This window comes from Pristiophorus japonicus, chromosome 17, assembly GCF_044704955.1.
Source record: "Pristiophorus japonicus isolate sPriJap1 chromosome 17, sPriJap1.hap1, whole genome shotgun sequence".
In the NCBI taxonomy this organism is placed as follows: domain Eukaryota; kingdom Metazoa; phylum Chordata; class Chondrichthyes; family Pristiophoridae; genus Pristiophorus; species Pristiophorus japonicus.
Window position 1 is genome coordinate 66,447,777 of NC_091993.1, and position 22,597 is coordinate 66,470,373.

Genomic DNA, 22,597 nt, shown 5'->3' on the forward strand with positions numbered 1-22,597 from the left:
TCCTTAATGATTGATTCCAACATTTTTCCCACTGCTGATGTCAGGCTAACCGGTCTATAATTACCCATTTTCTCTCTCCCTCCTTTTTAAAAAAGTGGTGCTACATAAGCTACACTCCAGTCTATAGGAACTGATCCAGAGTTGATAGACTGTTGGAAAATGATCACCAATGCATCCACTATTTCTAGGACCACTTCCTTAAGTACTCTGGGATGCAGACTATCAGGCCCCGGGGATTTATCGGCCTTCAATCCCATCAATTTCCTGAACACAATTTCCCGCCTAATAACGATATCCTTCAGTTCCTCCTTCTCACGAGACCCACTGTCCCCTAGTACATTTGGAAGGTTATTTGTGTCTTCCTTCGTGAAGACAGAACCAAAGTATTTGTTCAATTGGTTTGCCATTTCTTTGTTCCCCATTATAAATTCACCTGAATCCGACTGCAAGGGACCTACATTTGTCTTCACTAATCTTTTTCTCTTCACATATCTATAGAAGATTTTGCAGTCAGTTTTTATGTGTTCCTTGCAAGCTTCCTCTCGTACTCTATTTTCCCCCTCTTAATTAAACCCTTAGTCCTCCGCTATTGAATTCTAAATTTCTCCCAGTCCTCAGGTTTGTTACTTTTTCTAACCAATTTATATGCCTCTTCCTTTGTTTTAACACTATCCTTAATTTCTCTTGTTAGCCACGGTTGAGCCACCTTCCCCGTTTTATTTTTACTCCAGACATAGATGCACAATTGCTGAAGTTCATTCATGTGATCTTTAACTGTTTGCCATTGCGTATCTACCGTCAACCCTTTAAGTATCCTTTGCCAGTCTATACTAGCCAATTCATGCCTCATACTGTCGAAGTTACCTTTCCTGAAGTTCAGGACCCAAGTTTCCGAATTAACTGTGCCACTCTCCATCTTAATAAAGAATTCTACCATATTATGGTCACTCTTCCCCAAGAGGCCTCGTACAACAAGATTGCTAATTAGTCCCATCTCATTACACATCACCCAGTCTAAGATGGCCAGCTCCCCAGTTGGTTCCTCGACATATTGATCTAGAAAATCGTCCCTAATACACTCCAGGAAACCCTACTCCACCGCATTGCTTCCAGTTTGGTTAGCCCAATCAATATGTAGATTAAAGTCGCCCATGATAACTGCTGTACCTTTATTGCACACATCCCTTATTTCTTGTTTGATGCTGTCCCCAACCTCACTACTACTGTTTGGTGGTCTGTACACAACTCCCACTAGCGTTTTCTGCCCATTGGTATTCCGCAGCTCCACCCATACCGATTCCACATCATCCAGGCTAATGTCCCTCCTTACGATTGCATTAATTTCCTCTTTAACTAGCAATGCCACCCCGTCTCCTTTTCCTCTCTGCCTATCCTTCCTGAATGTTGAATACCCCTGGATATTGAGTTCCCAGCCTTAGTCACCCTGGAGTCATGTCTCCGTGATGCCAATTACATCATATCAGTTAACTGCTGTCTGCGCAGTTAATTCGTCCAACTTATTTCGAATACTCCTCGCATTGAGGCACAGAGCCTTCAAGCTTGCCTTTTTAACACATTTTTCCCCTTTCGAATTTTGCTGTAATGTGGCCCTTTTTGTTTTTTGCCTTGGGTTTCTCTGCCCTCCACTTTTACGATTCTCCTTTCTATCTTTTGCTTCTGCCTCCATTTTATTTCCCTCTGTCTCCCTGCATAGGTCCCCTGTCATGTTAGTTTAACTCCTTCCCAACAGCACTAGCAAACACTCCCCCGAGGACATTGTTTCCGGTCCTGCCCAGGTGCAGACCGTCCAGTTTGTACTGGTCCCACCTCCCTCAGAACTGGTTCCAATGTCCCAAGAATTTGAATCCCTCCCTTTTGCACCACTCCTCAAGCCACGTATTCATCTGAGCTATCCTGCGATTCCTATTCTGACTAGCATGTGGCACTGGTAGCAATCCTGAGATTACTACTTTTGAGATCCTACTTTTTAATTTAGCTCCTAGCTCCCTAAATTCGTCTCATAGGACCTCATCCCGTTTTTTTACCTCTATCGTTGGTACCTATGTACACCATGACAACTGGCTGTTCACCCTCCCTTTTCAGAATGTCCTACACCCGCTCCAAGACATCCTTGACCCTTTCACCAGGGAGGCAACATACTATCCTGGAGTCTCGGTTGCGGCTGCAGAAACGCCTATCTATTCCCCTTACAATCGAACCCCCTATCATTATACCTCTCCCACTCTTTTCCTGCCCTCCTGTGCAGAAGAGCCACCCACGGTACCATGAACTTGGCTGCTGCTGCCCTCCCCTGATGAGTCATCCCCCTCAGCAGTACCTAAAGCGGCGTATCTGTTTTGCAGGGGGATGACCGCAGGGGACCCCTGTACTGCCTTCCTTGCACTGCTCTTCCTGTTGTTTACCCATTTACTATCTGGCTGTGTACCCTTTACCTGCGGTGAGACCAACTCGCTAAATGTGCTATTCACGTCATTCTCAGCATCGTGCATGCTCCAGAGTGAATCCACCCGCAGCTCCAGTGCCGCAATGCAGTCTGTCAGGAGCTGGAGGCAGATGCATTTCCCGGACACATAGTCATCAGGGACACCGGAAGTGTCCCTGACTTCCCACATATACAGGAGGAGCATAATACGTGTCCGAGCTGTCCTGCCATGACTTAACCTTTAGATTAACTTAATTTGCAACAACAATGCTAAATGTTACTTAGTGATAAAGAAAAGAAAAAGAAAAACTACTTACCCATCACCAGCCAATCACTTACCCCCTTGGCTGTGAAGTCACCTTTCGATTTCTTTCTACTTCTTTTTTGCCTTCTCCCTGCAGCTGCACCGGCTGGCCTCTCCGAACTCCCGACTGCTGAACTTGTGGCCTTTTTATAAGCCTCCGACCCCGGACTCCCGCCTCCTCCTCAACAAACTCCCGACTGGCTGAACTCGTGGCCTTTTTATAGGCCTCCCACCCCGGACTCCCGCCTCTCTTCAACGAACTCCCGACTGCTGAACTCGTGGCCTTTTTATAGGCCTCCGACCCCGGACTCCCGCCTCCTCCTCAACAAACTCCCGACTGGCTGAACTCGTGGCCTTTTTATAGGCCTCCCACCCCGGACTCCCGCCTCCTCTTCAACGAACTCCCGACTGCTGAACTCGTGGCCTTTTTATAGGCCTCCGACCCCGGACTCCCGCCTCCTCCTCAACGAGAAATTTCTTCTCTGAGGGTTGTAAATCTGTGGAATTTGCTGCCTCAGAGAACTGTGGAAGCTGGGACACTGAATAAATTTAAGAAAGAAATAAACAGTTTCTTCAACGATAAGGGGTTATGGGGAGCGGGCGGGGAAGTGGAGCTGAATCCATGATCAGATCAACCATGATTTTATTGAATGGCGGAGCAGGATCGAGGGGCCGTATGGCCTATTCCTGTTCCTATTCCTTATGTTCTTATGTTCTTAAATAGGCAGACAGGGCTTCGGCTAATGCCTCATGAGGATGCAGCCCTTGCCACCACAGATTCCGTGACCACTTCATGAGAAGAAAGAAACTCATGCCATTATATAATGCCTTTCATGACCACCAGACGTCTCAAAGTGCTTTACAGCCAATGAAGTACTTTTTGAGTGTAGTCACTGTTGTAATGTGGGGAACGCGGCAGCCAATTTGCACACCGCAAACTCCTGGTCACAGCTGGCCATTAAACAGTGGGACTTGAACCCACAACCTTCTGACTCAGAGGTAAATGTGCTACCCACTGAGCCACTGGCTGACACTAAAGAGGAGGAGGAGGAAGTGGAGGAGGAAGGCAGGAGGCGGGCAGCAGATTTCCATTCCAGAGGGGCTGTCCGTGAATGCCTCATCAGAACCTGGTTCTAATGAATGAAACCCTAGATCTCCATTGCTCACCACTTCCCCATGTTACCATCCCTCTGTCATAAAACATCACAGCATCCACTTGGGTACAAAGTTGAAGTAAGAGCAACCACAAAATAAACATTCCAGATATAATTTATAAATTAATCAATGGCAAACTACACAACATCAACGAATCACCCTTGCATTCCCTTAGTGTCCATCTTTCATGCTCCTGTGTCTTCTCTAGTGCTCCTACTTAGTGCTACCCCAATGCTATTCCAGCGGCTGCAGCATGGCTGGTGGAAGGCTGCTGACTTTTAGTGTGGGAGACCGCAGATGGTCTTGCAGGTCAACCTCGAGCTGCTCTGGGCCTAGAAAGCACAGCTGTAGACTGCACCACCACGGAATGGGTGGCAGCAGCAAGGGCAATGATGGAGCAACAGGGGTGGGAGGATGAATGCAGTCACCCTGAGAGAGGTATAAGTGGTTTTCCTTAGGTGTTTTTGAAGCACTCCCACTTTACAATAGTTTTAACGCTGGAATTACTGTACTGACAGATTAATGAGTCAGGGACAGGTACCTTGGTCCGAGTACCGGCAATGCTTTTTATTTAAGTTAAAACACACACCTGCACCCAGTAAAACCACACACACCCTGGTTTGTTTTATGATTTACATGTTTGTTGTTGACTCCAGGGGAGTTGTGGAGCTGTTGGGGGCGTGGCCTAATCATTTGGAGCATGGAGCAGTGAGGGAAGGAGCTCCCTGCTTGGGCTCCTGCCTGAGGCCTGTGTGAACCCTGAGACCAGCCCAGAAAGAGGAGGAAGGGGCTTGCTACTCTACAATTCATCCAGAGGGAGAGGAGGAGAGCAGAATTCCACAACTTTACGACTGCTGCAGAGATTTGGAGAGAGGGGGAAATAATAACACCCTGGTTTGTAAAACAAACAAATGCAGTACAATACCCAGTTTGGCCTGTCTAAACAGGCCCCTAATGCAAAGTACCCACGTCTAAAACACCTCTCTTGAAAACCCCTAAAGCTTGGTTGGGACACACGACATCGTTTCACACTATGCAGTGGTCTTAAAGATGCATGGGCTGCGATAAATGCTCACCAATTACCCCTCTGGCTTCTCCCGATGAGGCGTATCTTCTGGGTCCGTACCAAACTATGGTATTCAAGTCCAGTCTCAAGATCAGCCTCCCAGTTGAAGTAGCAAGGCTCTCTTGGCTCGTAGATGGTGGTTTCATCTCTTCATTCCCGATGGAGTGCACGGTCCTTGTGCGTTGCAAGCAGGCATAGAAGAGGGGAGAGAGAGATGGCTTCCAACTGCCTTCTCTTATACCTATAAGACTGCTAAAAGTCCAACTGTCCTTCCCGCCTGAGGCTGTCCAACTGAAAAGCAAAAACCAAGTCTTTGCCTGTCCCTTTGTCAAACTGGGCTGTCCCTCGATGGATGGCCAATCCTATATACTTTACTTTTAACACCCTGAATACATCCCTGAAAACATCCCTGAAATACAACAGTGCATCGCACTGTTACCATATAGATACAGAAAGTTATATGCAAGGTTCGTTAACTATGGCCTCCCATCGACTTCAGAGCTCCTGACTTCTCTTTTTACAAGAAATACACAACAGGTAAACAACCTTTCTGTGAGAGGGTGTACCTCCACAGGTCTGGCTTCATCAAAAACACACTCTGTAAAACACGAAACTGAGAAGGAAACTATATACACCGCCACCCGTCTCTGGGTGGCCCCGCTAGGTCTCTATGACCCTGGCCTTTTCCGGCTCCTCGGCGGTGTGTAAGGAGGAGATCACGCCGTTCTCGGCCGTGGGATCCTGCTACTCCTCCTAACCATCACCACCACGGGCTCCTCACTGTCCCAAACTATGGGAGGAAGACCCGCGTCCACCATGCTGCTTACAGCGCCTTGGTGCTTCTTTCTGTTTCTCGCTCTTTCCCCCGGGTTAAACAACTTGCACTGGTTCACATGGAACCACTTTGTGCGCTTCGAAAGCTTAATCGCGTACACCATGGGACTGGCCTTATCTACGATACTGTAGGGCCCCATGTACAAAGGCTCAAATGTGCCCACCTGAGCATAATTGCGGACCATGACCTGATCCCCTACCTTCCACTCCCATGTTCTCCGGGGCTCGAGCAGCAACCAATTGCTCAGGTGCTGCTTCCCCATGTTGCTGGCAGCTTGCCAATGAATCTGTTTCAAGTGCTCAAACAGATTCTTAACAAACTTGTCCCAGTTTACCTCTCTCACCTGCCCCGCTGTGAGAACCGGCACCAGAACATGGCTGGGCGTGCGCATGACTCTACCAGTCATGAGCTCATGCAGGGAATACCCTGTGCTTCTGGCGAGGCTGGCTCAGACTCCCATCAGATCAAACGGCAGAACCTCAACCCACTTTTTCAGGAACTGTCCTGTTTCCTTCTGCAGCCTTTCTTTGATGGTCCAATTAAGTCACTCCACAACCCCCGATGACTGTGAGTTGTGAGCCACATGCCATTTCCCTTCTATCTCTAGCACTTTCAAGGTACCTGCACGACCTGCCCTGTGAAGTGGCTCCCCTGGTCGGACTCCACGATCTGTGGCAGTCCCCACCTAGAGAACATTTCCCTCACCAAGATCCTTGCCATCGCCAATGCTGTGGCTGATCGGCAAGAGAAGGCTTCAGCCCACTTCGAGAAAACGTCCACTAAGACCAAACAGTACTTGTAACCCCCCCTGCCCCCCCTTTGCAGTGGGCAATGGTCCAATGTAATTGACCTTTACCAACTGCCTTGGTCCTTCTACCCTTCTCGTGTGTCCCATGGGAACCTTTCTTTTCTGGGGATCGGGGTTGTACGCTGCACACACCAGACAGTCAGCGCAAAAATCGCGGACATCCTCCCTCAGTTGCGCCCACCACCCTGCCTGTTCTATCCTCTGCCAGGTAGTCTCCGGCCCTGGGTGTCCCGCTCTTGGGCCCCCATGGGCTATCTGGAGGAATTCCCTCTGATGCTATTCTGGGACCACCCACTGATCTCCCCTGAAAAGTATTCCCTCCTTTAAGGCCCGAACGGGCCTTCTACATTTTCTCCCCTAGCCAGCTGCTCTAAGACAACCTTGAGGACATAGTTGGGTCCACAAGTGTCCTAATGTAGTTGCCCATCCTGGAATTCCTGGACTCCTAGCTCTGTGCAAAGCCCTGTGCAATGTTGGAGCCAGACTCCTCCATGCTTCTTGACACTGACAAGAGTCTCTCTGGCAGGCTTGCCAATGCAGCAACTATTTCTGTGTGCATGCCCATCACCCTTATTCTGAAGGGCACCCCATCGAAGTCATCATCTGAGTCCTGTGCATCAGAACTCGTGCGCGAACTCGTTCTCTGGGGAGTTGGCCCCCGAGTTATCCTTTCCCTTTGGCTTGGCTGCAGCCCATTTATGCCTAGTGGCTCACCACGTGCAGACCCACCTCTATACTACCCTCTAAAGTCTGCGCAGTGCCATTTTCTTAGTTCGTGCCTGGGAATGTCAGATCGAATAACCGTGCCTCTTCTTCACCTTCAATCTCCTACTCCACAACATCAAAACAGGCTGTGCTGCTGGCAGTTCTTGAGTATCTGAAAGTAGAAAGGCACAAGGGTCAGGATGTGTAAGGGGAGGAAGGAGAAAGAAAGATGTGCATGGTTACACCATCAGCAGCTTGTAAGTGAAACGAGATTGTGGGATGAGGGGGAAATGGGATGTGAGAAGTATTAGGTATGAGCATACCGTTATCATCAATGCTTTCAACCTCACTGCTTGCCTCAGCCTCAGTGACGAACCCTCCAATGATCTCCTGCACTGTTTCCTCCAGCTCAGTCAGGTTCTGAAGTCAGGCTTCCCCTCTGCCTGTCTGCTGCTACTCACAGCGGTTGCGAGCCACCTTTGCATGCAAGAGAAAGGGGAGTATGTCAGTGAGTGTAGTGCAATGTGGTTGGGTTATGTGCCTGCCATGGATGAATGTGCAGCGTGTGCAAGGTGTGAGATATGGATGTGAGTTTTGCAGCGCTGGTAAGTGTGTGAGGGTGAGGTGAAACTAGGATTGTGAGATATGATTCACGATTGCTAGAGATTGTTGGCAGGTGAGTGATGGGGGTGTGGTGCATTGAGCAGTGTGTGAGGCTAGTGGTGCAGATGATGGGATATGACATTTGAAGATGCATTCACTCAAATTGACCGCTTATGTGAGGTCATTAAACTTCTTTGGGCACTGGATCCCGGTCCTGGCGACAACACTCGTGGCACTGACAGCTTGTGCAATTTCCACCCACAGCCTCTGGTGTGCTGCCTGGAAGGCCTCGTGCCTCCCTGCTGGTAGAGGACCTGAAGTCTTCTGTCTACCCTAGGACCAATGCCTTCATTGCCGCAGCTGAGAACCTCCTTGCCCTCGTTATTCCCTGCTGGCCCATGGCTTCAGATTGACAATGAGGTACTTCTGCAACAAAGCACTTTCTGGTTAACTAGTGCAGAGTGCCTAGGCCAAACATTACTGGCCAGTAGACTGCACCCTATATTGGTGGCACCTGTTGAGCGCGAAGGCAACCAGCAACATGTTTAGTGCTGAGATCAATGCTCCAATCATTATAATGAGCAGACAGTAGGAATTTTTATCATCATTTTTATTGGGCATGGGCAGATCACGCTCTGCACTCCCCGTGCTCGTTTTTGAGTTTTAGCCAATTTCATCTCTTGTCTCGGGGATGTATACTGAATCCATCTTCTTTTCGCATCCTGTAGCTGATTCCCAAAATAAGGCAGAAACAAGTGGCACCAAAGAACTTGGCACATCACAGCACCTTATGCCAAGCACCCTACCAGCTCCAGCACAGATAAAGGGACCTTGGAGTCTACAGTTGGTAAGCTGCAGGAAGGGGCACTGGATCAAACGCAAAGCACAATTGAGGAGGAGCCAGTGAAGACAGTAGGAGAAGATGCAGAAATATTGGCGAAAGGTTACAGATGGATATAGAAGCACTGGACAAGGTGCAAAAATGATTTACAAGGTTGACACCAGAACTGAGAGGCTACAGCTATCATGAAAGACTGGGACTATTTTTTCTAGAAAAGAGAAGGCTGAGGGGTTAACTTGATTGAGGTCTTTAAAATTATGAAAGGATTTGATAGGGTAGATGTAGAGAAGATATTTCTACTTGAGGTGGAACCAAAACTAGTGGGAGAAATTGCCCTGCACCCTGACTGGGGGCGGTAACCTGCTCAGGGTGGTTCTTCCTGCACCCGGAGCAAAATCCCCCCCCGGCTGCGGAATTGGCTTTACAGCTGCTCAGAGGAAGTGAAGCGCAATCTCGCATGCTCCACTTTCTCCTGGGGCGGGTCCGGTGGAGATAATGGGGTGCAATTGTCAGCACTACGCGGATGCTCCACGTATCGCTGACGCGTTTCAATGCCTCTCCCCTTCGCTTAAAGGGGTGGGCCGCTGCGCACTTGGCATGGCCTCTGATGGCCTCCACTAGGCCACCATGGTAGAGTGCGATCAGGGTTGCAGCCCAGCACACAAAGCGGCTTGGATCACAATAGGGGACAAGAATTGGCGCCGACCGGTGAGTCCGCAAAGCCGCCAAGATGGCAGCGTGCGATGTTCGCGATGTCCCCTTTAACTTCCGTCCCGCGAGCGGATTTTTGCCTCATTCGCGAGCCACGATGCTGGTGCTGACACCTGCTTGCGGCAACCATGCGAGGCACAGGGCAATATCCGGGGCGGAAAGGGGTCGCCGTAGGCGTTAAGGGGTCGCTGTGCACGATGATGACATCATCGCCGGTTGCGCGGCGACCCAGGGTGCTAACCGTGTGCAATTTCCTGGGAGCTGATAGGACTCCCCGCCCCCGAACATAAAGTGTTTCCGCCCCATTACCAAGTCCAGAGATGCAAAAAGGGGCAATTTCACCCCCTTGTGGTCATAAATATAAGATATTCACCTAGAAATCTAATAGCGATTCAAGTGAAATTTCGTGAACATCAGAAATAGGAGCAGGAATAGGCCATTTGGCCCCTTGAGCCTGCTCCGCCATTCAATAAGATCATGGCTAATCTGATCATGGACTCAGCTCCACTTCCCTGCCCGCTCCCCATAACCCCTTATCCCATTATCGCTCAAAAATCTGTTGATCTCCACCTTAAATATATTCAATGACCCAGCCTCCACAGCTCTCTGGGGCAGAGAATTCCATCGATTTACAGCCCTCTAAGAGAAGAAATTTCTCCTCATCTCCTTATCCTGAGACAATGGGCTAGAACCTCCACTTTTGAGCTTATCACCCAAATATGGGCATTATTTCCGGCGTGGGTGGTAAAAAAGGGTTTTCAGATCGCCGGCTTCTTGAGTTCCAAGTCGAGTGCTTGCTTTGGGAGTCTCGTGTCTGGCATGCGGACTATGTGGCCTGCCCAGCGGAGCTGATCAAGTGTGGTCAGTGCTTCAATGCTGGGGATGTTGGCCTGGACGAGGATGCTAATGTTTGTGCATCTGTCCTCCCAGGGGATTTGTAGGATCTTGCGGAGACATCGTTGGTGGTATTTCTCCAGCAACTTGAGGTGTCTACTGTACATGGTCGATGTCTCTGAGCCATACAGAAGGGTGGGTATTACTACAGCCCTGTAGACCATGAACTTGGTGACAGTTTTGAGGGACTGATCTTCAAACACTCTTTTCCTCAGGTGGCTGAAGGCTGCACTGGCGCACTGGAGGCGGTGTTGGATCTCATCATCAATGCCTGCTCTTGTTGATGGGAGGCTCCCGAGATAGGGGAAGTGGTCCACGTTGTCCAGGGCCACGCCGTGGATCTTGATGTTTGGGAGGCAGTGCTGTGTGGCGAGGACAGGCTGGTGGAGAACCCTTGTCTTACTAATGTTTAGCGTAAGGCCCATGCTTTCATACGCCTTGGTAAATACGTCGACTATGTCCTGGTGTTCAGCCTGTGTGTGTGCACAGATGCAGGCGTCATCCACGTACTGCAGCTCAACGACCGAGGTTGCAGTGGTCTTGGACCTAGCCGGGTGACGGCGAAGGTTGAACAGCTTCCCACTGGTTCTGTAGTTTAGCTCCACTCCAGTGGGGAGCTTATCAGCTGTGAGGTGGAACATGGCAGCGAGAAAGATTGAAACGCAGCCCTGCTTGACCCCGGTCCAGACATGAATTAGATTACAACCAATGCATCTATTATCTCTGCAGCCACTTCTTTTAAGACCCTAGGATGTAAGCCAACAGGTAGAGGGAATTTGTCCACCTTTAGTCGCATTATTTTACCGAGTACTACTTCTTTAGTGATAGTGATTGTATCACGTTCCTCCCTCCCTATAGCCCCTTGAATATCCACTATTGGGATGTTTTTAGTGTCTTCTTCCGTGAAATATTTGTTCAATGTCTGCCATTTCCCTGTTCCCCATTATTAATTCCCCAGTCTCATCCTCTATGGAACCAACAGTTACTTTAGCCATTCTTTTCCTTTTTATGTACCTGTAGAAACTCTTACTGTCTGTTTTTATATTTCGTGTTAGTTTACTTTCATAATCTATCTTCCCTTTCTCTTATTTTTTTAGTCATTCTTTGCTGGCTTTTAACTGTTTCCCAATCCTCTGGTCTCCCACTAGTCTTGCACATTGTATGCCCTTATTTTCAATTTGATACCATCCCTTATTTCCTTAGTTAGCGACGGATGATGATCCCTTCTCTTACAGTCTCTCCTTCTCATTGGGATATATTTTTACACTATACCACAGAAATAGTGTTACAACTATTTTAAATGTGAACACTCAAATGTTTTAAGAAAGACAGTAATCTTTCATTGACATTATTGAGGTTTGTACAATCAAATTTGATGCCCAACCTGTTTTATTTCATGTGATGGTGTCCTCTATAAATTTCACAATTTCAGTTGCTATTCTTCTCCCTTTTATGTGCATTCTTCCACTCTTCCACGAGTAACCTCTAGAAATCAATACCTTCCTCGAGCCCAAGAACTTCTCAGCAGAATAAACCGCCTTCATCGCTAATGTTATTTTAATTTGCTTCAAAATACCTAGTTTACATTTTTGAAAATGGGCGTTACCGTGAGCGATATCAAATGACCTTCTGCCGTAAAGTGTGGCCATCCTCAGCAACGTCATGGCAGTGCTCGATTTCCACGATCCAGGAGGTCAAGGGTCACCATGACATGCGCAGAAGAGGAGACAGAGAGAGGGAGCTCAGAGGGACTGAATGAATGGCTGGGTGTGGTGTGTCTGCTTTGGGAGTAAGGAGAGAGACTTTAGAGCTTCACAGCAAGTAGGCAAACAAAAAGTAGTTGTTAACAGTCACATATTTCATCAAATTTGCCCTATAATGGAGGGAGAGGAGGAGGAATCACAGCACGCTGTGAAGACTAATGCTGGAGAGAGCAGTGAGGTGAGGAGCACATTGGAGGCCGCAAAAGAACCAGGAGGTTCTCGGACGAGGCAAATGCCTCCCTCCTGCAGGAGGTCGTGTCATGCTGGGGTGATTTGACACAGGAAGAGCGTGAGAAGCCATCCCCAAAGGCCTACCAGAGGATATGGACTGAGATAGCAGAGGTACTTCGTCGGCGACCAACAAGGTGCGTGAGGGCAACCAATGCCGCAAACGATGGAATGACCTTCTGGGATCCGCAAGAGTAAGTATTACATTGATTTACATGTACTTATGTATTTATATAATTTGATTTGTAACAGTCATGAGTGACTATCAGCAGATGTGAGGTCTTGCACTTTGACTGGGAATGTTTTACTCAAAGCCTGTAGTCACGGTGTACATCTTTAGGTAAAGAATCATAATAATCAGAATAATCATGATTACGTCTGTCGGTTATGTGTTGTATCAGTGCCTGTGACAGTGCCTTGCAATGATATCACGCAATGATCTCATGCCATGTTGTCCTGTCACCTTTTACAGAAGAAGTTATCAACAATGAGGTCCATGCAGAGGCGAACGGGAGGGGGAGGCCACCAGTCCCCAGCGACATCACTGACATGGAGGAGCAAATGCGAGCACTTGTGGGGAAGCACCCCCGGACAGCCACGGATGCATCTGTTGACACTGAAGTGATGCCACGTGAGTAAAACTTACATCATTGCATGATGTAAAGACAATAGATGCCACACCAACTCATATCCAACCAATCATATATGATAGATGATTTCTAAAAGTGTCATAGAAATAATGCTGGCCTAATGAAAATTATTGAAATCCACAATGTGTTGATGGTCATGAATTGTGATGTCTGTAATGATTTTGAGAGCGGTGGTACTTATGTCGTGCATATACTGTGTGCAGCGCTGGACTCACCTTGTCACCCTTGCACCCCATCTCCTCTAACAACCTCATTTGTGTCTTGCAGCTCAGCCAGCAGCGCGGCCCCAGGCAAGGCCACAGAGGCTAGAAGGTGGGGGCGCGGGGCAAGAGTCGGCGGACGATCCTACTACATCTGGTGCTGAGGAGCTCTGATTGTTGCCCAACAATCCGCTGGGTCTGTTCTCGACGGATGAGAGCGCAGACTTATTGGCTGTGTTACTTATGATTTCAGACCAATGTTGTATTAAACTTTTGTTATTGAACATAACCTTGTTGCGCATTGTCTCAGGGAGCTGGACTGTTACACACTGGTGATTCCTTACCGTGAAAGGGTTAAATACAGCTTAACATCAATCAACGTAAACTTTAACTGGCACCAAGATAATGGGCACCATTGATGTCTGAGCTGCACACACAGCAGTGTGTCAGCGTTGTCACTCATGTCAGCGCTCTTTCAGGCAAATCTTTCCGATATCAGTTCCCCACGTAAGAGTGGGACTTAACAAATGCCAGCCACACTGCTGGTGTCCGTCGCGGTTAGTTCTACTTTTTGTGGGCATTTTTTTGAGCAGGCGATATTCTGGGCGATATGTGTCAGAGGTGGTGAAATTGATGGTGGGCAATCTCCATGGCTGCTAGTTTGGGTAAATATGCTCTTTACGACAAAAAACAGCCGCCGGGCGTTGGTATTGAATCTCGGCGTTAATTCCGTGTGGAAAGTAATGCTGGGCAATAATATGGGCGTTGAAATCACCCATTCTGCTGATTCCACCCAAAAAAAGTGGGCGGGCGGTAATATTTTTTCTCGGCGTTAAGCCCATTGGGAAAATAACGCTCGGTGATAAGTCTCCTAAAAAAGCTCGTCAGTTTCCATTTTGTGCCAAAATGGGTGATATCTGGGCGTTATATGTCATTTCAACGGTTAAGTGGGCATTAAGCAGGCAAAAAAAGTGGAGGTTCTAGCCCCATGTCCCCTAGTTTTAGTTTCCCCTATGAGTGGAAATATCCTCTCTGCACCAACCTTGTTGAGCCCCCTCATTATCTTATGTTTCAATAAGATCACCTCTCATTCTTCTGAATTCTAATGTGTATAGGCCCAACCTACTCAACCTCTCTTCATAAGTCAACCTCCTCATCTCTGGAATCAACCTAGTGAACCTTCTCTGAACAGCCTCCAATGCAAGTACATCCTTCCTTAAATACGGAGACCAAAACTGTTTGCAGTACTCCAGGTGTGGCCTCACCAATACTCTGTACAGTTGTAGCAGGACTTCTCTGCTTTTATACTCTATCCCCCTTTGCAATAAAGGCCAACATTCCATTTGCCTTGCTGATTACTTGCTGTACCTGCATACTAACTTTTTGTGTTTCATGCACAAATACCCTCAGGTCCCTCTGTACTGCAGCACTTTGCAATTTTTCTCCATTTAAATTATAATTTGCTTTTCTATTATTTCTGCCAAAGTGGATAACCTCACATTTTCTCACATTGTACTCCATCTGCCAAATTTTTGCCCACTCACTTAGTCTGTCTATATCCCTTTGCAGATTATTTGTACCCTCCTCACAATTTGCTTTCCCACCCATCTTTGTATAATCAACAAACTTGGCTACATTACACTCGGTCCCTTCATCCAAATCATTAATATAGATTGTAAATAGTTGAGGACCCAGCACCGATCCCTGCGGCACCCCACTAGTTACTGTTTGCCAACCGCAAAATGACCCATTTATCCCGACTCTCTGTCTTCTGTTAGTTAGCCAATCCTCTATCCATGCTAATATATTACCCCCAACCCCGTGAACTTTTATCTTGTGCAGTAACCTCTTATGTGGCATCTTATCGAATGCCTTCTGGAAATCCAAATACACCACATCCACTGGTTCCCCTTTATCCACCCTGCTCATTACATCCACAAAGAACTCCAGAAAATTTGTAAAACATGATTTCCCTTTATAAAACCATGCTGACTCTGCTTGATTGAATCATGCTTTTCCAAATGTCCCGCAACTGCTTCCTTAATAATAGACTCCAGCATTTTCCCAACGACAGATGTTAGGCTAACTGGTCGATAGTTTCCTGCTTTTTGTCTGCCTCCTTTTGTAAATAGGGGCGCTACATTTGCGGTTTTCCAATTCGCTGGGAGTATGCTAGATTCCAGGAAATGTTGGTAGATTACAACCAATGCATCTACTATCTCTGCAGCCACTTCTTTTAAGACTCTAGGATGTAAGGCATCAGGTCCAGGGGACTTGTCCACCTTCAGTCCCATTATTTTACCAAGTACTACTTCATTAGTGATAGCGATTGTATTAAGTTGCTCCCTATAGCCCCTTGATTATCCACTATTGGGATGTTTTTAGTGTCTTCTACCGTGAAGACCGATACAAAATATTTGTTCAACGTCTCTGCCATTTCCCTGTTCCCCATTATTAATTCCCCAGTCTCATCCTCTAGGCGACGAACATTTACTTTGGCCACTCTTTTTCTTTTCATGTACCTATATAAACTCTTACTATCTGTTTTTATATTTTTTGCTAGTTTACTTTCATAATCTATCTTCTCTCCCTTTATCATTTTTCTAGACATTCTCTGCTGGCTTTTAAGAATTCCCCAATCCTCTGGCCTCCCACTAGTCTTGGCCACATTGTATGCCCTTGTTCTCAATTTGATACCATCCCTTACTTCTTTAGTTAGCCAAGGATGGTTATCCCTTCTCTTACAGTCTTTCCTTCTCATTGGGATATATTTTTGTTGCGAGTTGTGATATATCTCCTTAAATATCTGCCACTGCTCCTCAACCATCCCATATTTTAGTCTATTTTCCCAGTCCACTTTAGCCAACTCTGCCCTCATATCTTTGTAGTCTCTATTTAAGCTTAGGACCCTGGTTTGAGAACCAACTTTCTCGCCCTCCAACTGAATTTGAAATTCAACCATGTTATGGTCACTCATTCCTAAGAGGATCCTTTACTACGAGATCATTTATTAATCCTGCCTCATTACACAGTGCTAGATCTAAGATAGCCTGCTCCCTGGTTGGTTCCGCAATGTACTGTTCAAGGAAATTATCCCAGGTACACTCTATGAACTCTTCCTTAAGGCTACCCTGGCAAATTTGCTTTGTCCAATCAATGTGAAGGTTATAATCACCCATGATTATTGCCGTTACTTTATTACAAGCCTCCATTATTTCTTGATTAATACTCCGTCCAACAGTGTAGCTACTGTTAGGGGGCCTATAGACTATGCCCACCAGCAAATTTTTCCCTTTATTATTCCTTATCTCCACCTAAGCTTATTCATCATCCTGATCCAATGAGCCAATATCGTTTCTCACTAACGCACTGATCTCATCCTTTATTAACAGTGCTACCCCACCTCCTTTTCCTTTCCGTCTGTCCTTCCAAATTGTCAAATACCCCTGAATATTTAGTTCCCAATCCTGGTCACCTTGCAACCATGTCTCTGTAATGGCTATTAGATCATACCCATTTGTACCTGTGCCGTCAACTCATCTATTTTGTTACGAATGCTATGTACATTTAGACAAAGAGCTTTTAAATTTGTATTTTTTACCATTTTTTACTGCTTGTCCTTCAAATTCACTTTCTACATTTTTGCTTTCCACTTCCAACTTTACTCCCCTCCCTACTGACTCTATTTTCAGGTTCCCATCCCTCTGCCAAGCTAGTTTAAACCCTCCCCAACAGCACTAGCAAGCCCAACCATGATGATATTGGTCCCGGCTCTGTTGAGGTGCAACCCTTCCGGGTTGTACAGGGCCCACCTCCCCCAGAAGCTGTCCCAGTGCCTCAGGAATCTAAAGCCCTCTGTCCTGCACCATCTCTCCATCATCTGTTCTATTTTTCTATTTCTGTACTCTCCAGCTCGTGGCACCGGGTGTAATCCAGAAATTACTACCTTTGAGGTCCTGCTATTTAATCTCTCTCCTAGCTCCCTAAACACTGCCTGCAGGACCTTATCCCTCTTTCTACTTATGTCATTGGTCCCGATATGGACCACAACCTCTGGCTGTTCACCCTCTTCCCCGCCCCCTCATTACTCAGAGAGTGGCTAGAATGTGGAACTCACACCACAGGGAGTGCTTGAGGCGAATAGCATAGATGTATTTAAGGGGAAACTAGGTAAGTACATGAGGGAGAAATAAATATAAGGCTATGCTGAAATGAAGAGGGGTGGAAGGCTCATGTGGAGCATAAAATCTGGCATGAGCTGGTGGGGCCGAAGTGCCTGTTTCTATGCTGTAAGTTCTATGCAATGAGTTGGCTAAGACTGGCACTAACTTGTACTTGTTGTAAAAACTGGGAACAAAGTGTTCAGAGTTCCCAATGTGTTTGCCCTCGGGCAAAGTATTCTCACAGCAAGGCTAATAGACCAAGAAAAAGGGAATAAAAATTAAATCTCAGTCGCTTGCTCCCATGCCCATGGTTTGGAGCAAGCATACCTTATGATAATACCAACAATGAACCGAACACTGACTGTGGTCAGAAAATGAAACATTAAACTCTAAATTAGCAATTAATATAATGGCATTAAACAATATAAAGGTTGACATTAAACCATGAAAAACAGCCATTGGAATCAATAGTTATTCAACTGTAAACTTAACTTTCCAGAACCTGCCATCCTTTGTGGAATTTGAAAATTTTGTGCAGTTGGACCATCCAAAAAATAGACTGACAAAGTACAATATCTTGCCCAGTGGTGGAACAGAAACAAGGTGCTTGGCTGAGGAGAGAGCAGGATATTAAAACTAAAGAGGCAATTCAGACATATAGAGAAGAAGTTGTGTTGGAGAGAGGACTACTTCCCACCACGTCGATCCTTTATGGCATACAATGATAGGTGATCATGTATGCTAGGGAGGAACGGCCATCTGATTACTTGCCCTCAGTAAACAAAAAGCAAAAGGTAAAAAAGAAAGGCAATAACTAAAAACAGAAGAACAGAACATAAAAAAGGAGTTAGAAGAAGTAAAAGAATAATTCAAAAATGGAAAAAGGGGCAAAATTGGGCTCTGTAGCACCCGATGTTTGGGCGCTATGAGGCCGCTAATGCTACAAAAATGGTGTCCACAAAACGCACGCCCACTTCCAAGTACACCGGATACCATTTTTGTAAAGGGGTTTGCTCTTGTAAAGATCTCTTCCCACTGCCTTCTGACCATATGTCTGGATGGCGTCCTGCCCCCCATGAGGATACAGATATCTCTCCTCCTAGAAACATAGAAAATAGGTGCAGGAGTAGGCCATTCGGCCCTTCTAGACTGCACCGCCATTCAATGAGTTCATGGCTGAACATTCAACTTCAGTACCCCATTCCTGCTTTCTCACCATACCCCTTGATCCCCTTAGTAGTAAGGACTACATCTAACTCGTTTTTGAATATATTTAGTGAATTGGCCTCAACAACTTTCTGTGGTAGAGAATTCCACAGGTTCACCACTCTCTGGGTGAAGAAGTTCCTCCTCATCTCGGTCCTAAATGGCTTACCCCTTATCCTTAGACTGTGACCCCTGGTTCTGGACTTCCCCAACATTGGGAACATTCTTCCTGCATCTAACCTGTCTAAACCCATCAGAATTTTAAACGTTTCTATGAGGTCCCCTCTCATTCTTCTGAACTCCAGTGAATACAAGCCCAGTTGATCAAGTCTTTCTGGATAGGTCAGTCCCGCCAGCCCGGGAATCAGTCTGGTGAACCTTCACTGCACTCACTCAATAGCAAGAATGTCCTTCCTCAGGATAGGAGACCAAAACTGTATACAATACTCCAGGTGTGGCCTCACCAATGCCCTGTACAACTGTAGCAACACCTCCCTGCCCCTGTACTCAAATCCCCTCGCTATGAAGGCTAACATGCCATTTGCTTTCTTATCCGCCTGCTGTACCTGCATGCCAACCTTCAATGACTGATGTACCATGACACCCAGGTCTCGTTGCACCTCCCCTTTTCCTAATCTGTCACCATTCAGATAATAGTCTGTCTCTCTGTTTTTACCACCAAAGTGGATAACCTCACATTTATCCACATTATACTTCATTTGCCATGCATTTGCCCACTCACTTAACCTATCCAAGTCGCTCTGCAGCCTCATAGCATCCTCCTCGCAGCTCACACTGCCACCTAACTTAGTGTCATCCGCAAATTTGGAGATACTACATTTAATCCCCTCGTCTAAATCATTAATGTACAGTGTAAACAGCTGGGATCCCAGCACAGAACCTTGCGGTACCCCACTAGTCACCACCTGCCATTCTGAAAAGTACCCATTTACTCCTACTCTTTGTTTCCTGTCTGACAACCAGTTCTCAATCCCTGTCAGCACACTACCCCCAATCCCATGTGCTTTAACTTTGCACATTAATCTTTTGTGTGGGACTTTGTCGAAAGCCTTCTGAAAGTCCAAATATACCACATCTCCCTTGTCCACTCTACTGGAAACATCCTCAAAAAATTCCAGAAGATTTGTCAAGCATGATTTCCCTTTCACAAATCCATGCTGACTTGGACCTATCATGTCACCTCTTTCCAAATGCGCTGTTATGACATCCTTAATAATTGATTCCATCATCTTACCCACTACCGATGTCAGGCTTACCGGTCTATAATTCCCTGTTTTCTCTCTCCCTCCTTTTTTAAAAAGTGGGGTTACATTGGCTACCCTCCACTCGATAGGAACTGATCCAGAATCAATGGAATGTTGGAAAATGACTGTCAATGCATCCACTATTTCCAAGGCCACCTCCTTAAGTACTCTGGGATGCAGTCCATCAGGCCCTGGGGATTTATCGGCCTTCAATCCCATTAATTTCCCCAACACAATTTCCCGACTAATAAGGATTTCCCTCAGTTCCTCTTCCTTACTAGACCCTCTGACCGCTCTTATATCCGGAAGGTTGTTAGTGTCCTCATTAGTGAATACCGAACCAATTTCTTTGTTCCCCGTTGTGACTTGCCCTGATTCTGACTGCAGGGGACCGACATTTGTCTTTACTAACCTTTTTCTCTTTACATATCTATAGAAACTTTTGCAATCCGTCTTACTGTTCCCTGCAAGCTTCTTCTCGTACTCCATTTTCCCTGCCCTAATCAAACCCTTTGTCCTCCTCTGCTGAGTTCTAAATTTCTCCCAGTCTCTGGGTTCACTGCTATTTCTGGCCAATTTGTATGCCACTTCCTTGGCTTTAATACTATCCCTGATTTCCCTTGAGAGCCACGGTTGATCCACCTTCCCTTTTTTATTTTTACGCCAGACAGGAATGTACAATTGTTGTAGTTCATCCATGCGGTCTCTAAATGTCTGCCATTGCCCATCCACAGTCAACCCCTTAAGTATCATTCGCCAATCAATCCTAGCTAATTCATGCCTCATACCTTCAAAGTTACCCTTCTTTAAGTTCTGGACCATGGTCACTGAATTAACTGTTTCATTCTCCATCCTAATGCAGAATTCCACCATATTATGGTCACTCTTCCCCAAGGGGCCTCGCACAACGGTATTGCTAATTAATCCTCTCTCATTACACAACACCCAGTCTAAGATGGCCTCCCCGCTAGTTGGTTCCTCGACATATTGGTCTGGAAAACCATCACTTATGCACTCCAGGAAATCCTCCTCCACCGTATTGCTTCCAGTTTGGTTAGCCCAATCTATGTGCATATTAAAGTCACCCATTATAACTGCTGCACCCTTATTGCCTGTACCCCTAATTTCCTGTTTGATGCTCTCCCCAGCATTACTACTACTGTTTGGAGGTCTGTACACAACTCTCACTAACGTTTTTTGCCCTTTGTTGTTCTGCAGTTCTACCCATATAGATTCCACATCATCCAAGCTAATGTCCGTTCTAACTATTGCATTAATCTCTTCTTTAACCAGCAATGCTACCCCACCTCCTTTTCCTTTTATTCTATCCTTCCTGAATGTTGAATACCCCTGGATGTTGCGTTCCCAGCCCTGATCATCCTGGAGCCATGTCTCCGTAATCCCAATCACATCATATTTGTTAACATCTATTTGCACAGTTAATTCATCCACCTTATTATGGATACTCCTTGCATTAAGAACAAAGCCTTCAGGCTTGTTTTTTTTAACACCCTTCTTCCTTTTGGAATTTTGCTGTACAGTGGCCCTTTTTGTTTTTTGTCTTGGGTTTCTCTGCCCTCCACTTTTCCTCATCTCCTTTCTGTCTTTTGCTTTTGTCTCCTTTTTGTTTCCCTCTGTCTCCCTGCATTGATTCCCATCCCCCTGCCATATTAGTTTCACTCCTCCCCAACAGCACTAGCAAACACTCCCCCTAGGACATTGGTTCCAGTCCTGCCTAGGTGCAGCCCATCTGCTTTGTACTGGTCCCACCTCCCCCAGAACCGGTTCCAATGCCCCAGGAATTTGAATCCCTCCCTGCTGCACCACTGCTCAAGCCATGTATTCATCTGCGCTATCCTGCAATTCCTACTCTGACTAGCACGTGGCAGTGGTAGCAATCCCGAGATTACTACTTTTGAGGTCCTACTTTTTAATTTAGCTCCTAGCTCTTTAAATTCATTTCGTGGCACCTCATCCCTTTTTTTACCTATGTCGTTGGTACCAATGTGCACCACGACAACTGGCTGTTCTCCCTCCTTTTTTAGAATGTCCTGCACCCGCTCAGAGACATCCTGACCTTTGCACCAGGGAGGCAACATACCATCCTGGAGTCTCGGTTGCAGCCGCAGAAACGCCTATCTATTCCCCTTACAATTGAATCCCCTATCACTATCGCTCTCCCACTCTTTTTCCTCCCCTCCTGTTCAACAGAGCCAGCCATGGTGCCATGAACTTGCTGCCCTCCCCTGATGAGTCATCCCCCTCAACAGTACTCAAAGCAGTGTATCTGTTTTGCAGGGGGATGACCACAGGGGACCCCTGCACTACCTTCCTTGCACTGTTCTTCCTACTGGTTTTCCATTCCCTATCTGGCTGTGGACCCTTCACCTGTGGTAAGACCAACTCGCTACACGTGCTACTCACATCATTCTCAGCATCGTGGATGCTCCAGAGTGAATCCACCCTCAGCTCCAACTCCGCAACACGGTCCGTCAGGAGCTGGAGGCGGATACACATCCTTGCCACCTCTTTCACCAAGACCTGCAGTGCAGTGTCCGAAAACCTTGGTGGACATTCTCTACAGTGGTCAGCCACAGCACAATATCATAATGATCTCCGCACCACCACCAGCCACAATGCACCAGCCCTTAAGAGGTGCTGGCTAGCTTTAAGTAGTGCTTTGCGCTCACAATATAGGGTCACATGTGGATGCATTTATCATTACTTTGACCCTCTAGCATTAAATTGGATAACCTG

At 46.6% G+C, this 22,597-nt stretch overlaps 1 long non-coding RNA gene across 1 annotated transcript in view; it reads left to right on the plus strand.

Moving 5' to 3' along the window:
- Window positions 1–13,454, plus strand: part of LOC139228199 (uncharacterized) — a 41,958-nt gene extending 28,504 nt beyond the window's left edge. Inside the window, exons 3-4 of the long non-coding RNA XR_011587522.1 lie at window positions 12,829–12,987; window positions 13,274–13,454. This is a non-coding gene — a long non-coding RNA (uncharacterized lncRNA). The remainder of the gene's footprint in view (window positions 1–12,828; window positions 12,988–13,273) is intronic.
- Window positions 13,455–22,597: the final 9,143 nt, after the last annotated feature.